This window comes from Ptychodera flava, chromosome 9, assembly GCF_041260155.1.
Source record: "Ptychodera flava strain L36383 chromosome 9, AS_Pfla_20210202, whole genome shotgun sequence".
Classification (NCBI taxonomy): Eukaryota; Metazoa; Hemichordata; class Enteropneusta; family Ptychoderidae; genus Ptychodera; species Ptychodera flava.
Window position 1 is genome coordinate 24670749 of NC_091936.1, and position 3986 is coordinate 24674734.

The following is a 3986-nucleotide window of genomic DNA, read 5'->3' on the forward strand; positions in this document are numbered from 1 at the left end:
CGGAAATTATGCCTCCTCCCAACAGAAGGACCACAGTCTATTTTCAGCCGTGCTACAGTATGTCTTAGTGCTGAAAAGGCCATATTGTTTTCATGTTGTCATGGCGACCTTTAAAATTTGCATACAACTCTGAATTAATTTTAGCACATAAAATTAATTTGAAGGCATAAAATTAATTCGATGAATGCATAATAAGTCAGTGCTATACTCTATAGCACTTATTTTGGATGACTGCATGAAGCAAAATTAAAAATGCTTGAAAAATTATTTCTTGTCTGTATAAATAATTCTAACACACTAAAATTAACGGAAAGCAATTCTGACCAGAATGGCCCGGATACATTATCTTTATTATTCATCCTAGAATGAAGGCAAAGAAATTACAATTATTATTACTATAGAACAAATGTTTAAGTTGTTACTTAGAAATCCATAAAATAAATAAAAAACAGTGAATTATGTATTACATAGACCCTCTCAAGGGTCTATGGTTTTAAATAAAAAAACTGTGGTTACCAAAATGGTTACCATGGCAACATAATGAAAAATGAAAATGGAGTTCATGCTGTGATATGTACACTTAGGAGAGCATTTGCATAGTTACTGGGATTACTTTTAATGGAATTTCGAAAAAAATTGAAATTTTAAAACGCAAATAGGTTACTATGGAAACACAGGGAAGTAAAAATGGATATCATGTTTTGTCTTTCTAATCTAAAATAACCTTTTGGTATGATATTTCTGTTCATTATTGGATTTTTACACTGGATATTTGGTCTTTCTAACCCGAAATAGAAGCAGAATTCAAGGGAAAGCAATAGCAGCCAGCACCTAGTTGGCTTAGGTCCATAATTATTTTTTTCATTTGCTCCTCAATTGAAGAATTACAAAAACGTATGTAGTCTTAATGTGACATTGCAGACCAGAACTTGCAGTTCAAATTTCATTTTGATTCAGGGCATTAACACGTTGAATCTAATTTGGGATAATTGGACTTTCATATTTTGTAAATTTCTCAAAAGTGTCAGGTGCCGTAGAGCTGAATGTTGCAATATCGCAAATTACTCATTAAAAAATGTGTTTCTTCGGACTCAGTTGAATAATTACAACAATTAAATTACAACTGACATAACAAACGTGTAAGTTTGCAGCCGGGTATATGAATTTTAACATGACTCGAATACGTACAGCATTGTGGTAAATTTTAGTATGACAAAGAGGTAGCTTTAAATGATGAGAATATTCGCGCAAAATGACACTATACTTCGAAACTCTTCAAAATGTGAAGATACTTAAGATGCCAGCTCAATCGACAACGAGTGACTTTAGCTTGGATAAAGCCTTGCAAATAAATTTACAGAGATTGAGTAAAGTTTTCGACTGGTTTGGTGTGCAGCTATGAATTGAAGACTTATGATAGCAGATTGCTGTCAGAGATAAAATTATCTCAGCGAAAATCGCCAGCCATCGACAACCCCATTTAAAACATTGTCCCTCCGCCGCAACGCAGCTTTTTTCTAGATTCATTTTCTAGGTTCACTTTGGCCATCCAATTTCACCCCTATGTGGCAATAAGTGCAACTCAAATTGTTACCACCAGAAACAGTATAATTCAATTGATACACATCTGACTTTACCAAATCAACAGTTCATTGGGGATACGAAAGACGACGCTAGACTTTACCACTTTGCTGTAGAGAGTTTTGCCCTGGTTGACCGTTTCTTCATTAATAAGGTACAGATAGGTATTCTGTTCAAAGAGGACGCAACGTAGGTCGGAGGTCATACCGTCAATATACTTTCCCGCGTGCATACCACACCTCTAAAATAGATAATGTACACAATAAACTACATAGCTGTTAACGTGGGCGTTAGATGCCCGCAAAGAATCTTTGAATGCTTCTTTGTTTAAGCATTGCTTAAGAATACTGGGACTTTGACGTACTGACTTACAGTGAGAAGCCCAGTGTGTTTGACTATGGTGGACCACGTCTTTATAGACCTTCCTAGATACGTGACCATGTAGAAGCGTCGTAATATAAACTAACCGAATCATGGAGACGTTCTATGCCCTGCCTTCGTTCTATTTTTCTCACAACGTGTTAGGTGTCGAGGATTAATTGGACATATAACTCATCCATTATTTACTACTATTCAGCATAAATAGCAGAAGTCTTTATACCTTCATCTCGTAAATAAAGCCTTTATCTCCCTGTCTTGATGCTGCATTGTGGCAGCACGATTGACTGATCGCAAGTCATGTGGATCTCTGTCTGGTAGATTTATTCACCTCCCTAACCCAAAAATGCTGTCAATATCAAGCCATGCAAACGCAAAGCGTAGTGTTTTTGACCAAATTAATCAAATATCGCTACACTCAAACACAGAAAAGTATGTTGAAAAGCAAACTTTTGAACAAAATTTTTGATCGCAAAACGAATTGCAAGTACTCTAACATTAAAAATGAAAGGCTACAGAACCATTGCTCTAAGAGCTGCACTGTAGAGCATCAATTTCTAATTTGGTGCTGAAAAATTAAAGTTTCTTTTGTACACATGTTGTTCCCTAAAAGTAGGACGACTTTTCTGTCAATTGTTTTGTACAAATGTGACTCTTTGTTTCCTAAAATACGGATATCGGTTTGGTACGCATTTCTCTGACTATGGGTGAATGCCAAAAGTGCGGTGACTTTCTGTGGCATCATTTCATTCAAAGACATGGTTATCGTTCACATGTTCTACACTACGTATACAAATCCGCCATGTTTGTTAACCTTCTTTCTGTACAAAAGGGCAAGTATTTGGCTCCTTCACTCGTAAATAACACAATGACCTTTCCCTCCATTCTCTGCAGCGCGATTGACTTATAACCTATCGTGTGGACCTCTGCTTGTTAGGCTTGTCCACCCTTCCTATCGACTCCCTTTCGAAGAGTCTGGGATTCTGTTTTGTGTGGTTTATCTGTTTATCATTCTAGGATTATTAACAATACTCACGTGAATCTCTCATTTGTAGACTTCCTCGCCCTGTCGCATCTCTCACTTTTTGACAATTTGGAATTCTGTTTTATGTGGATTATCTCTTTATTGTTGTGAGACATATACAATACTAAAAGCCCCACTGGCTGTAATTCTTGACCTCAAAATGTCTTCCTATACTCTCCTGGTTTTCTCAGAATTCTACCCTCTGAAGGGATATGGACTTTTACTGCATTAGGAAACCATTTCCTTTGTGAAACATTCGACAAGTCAAATTTTAATGGTTATTGTGATTTCCCGCCATTTTCAAAAATTTGTAGTATTACAAAGGAAACAGAACATACAATGTCACAGTTGAAAACTTTCACCCCTATGCATTACATTGGACTACTCTGTGCAGTTTATGTGAAGATATTAGTGCTGATATGCAGTATCCGCGGTTGTTTTGCTTTCTGTATGGGCTGCCTGCGATTTAATGTTTGGGCATACATTCAATCTCACAGTGTAATCTTTATCTTATCTTCAAAATTGCATATGCGGTTCCAGCGGGTCGTTTGCAATAAATGTATATACACATCTAAATTAGTACATTCTCACAAACTTATTTTAGCTTGTGTGTAAAATCATAAAAATAATGCAGAAAGATAGAGCTTGTGGGGCTTTAATAGAAGCAGTTTGTAGATGCAGAGATGGCTTCGTTTGCTGAGGCCTAATGGCTATCATTTTCTTTGCAGATCATTGTATGTAAGTACTTTTGCTAGCTGTAATTTATTAGCGTCAGTGTAACCTCAAATAGCAGAAGGGTGCGGGGTTGTGTCGAGTTGTCTGTATTTCCACATCCTGTTAGAAGTCACAGCGTACTCAAGATTATAAATCTGACGTTTTGTACGAGTAATATCATTCAGTACTGAAAGACTCCTCCCATCAATATACATACCTCCCCATGATAGGTGCTCCTAATTCTGATGAGTTGTTTTATTACTGTTTATGTAGGTGGTGTCTTACCATT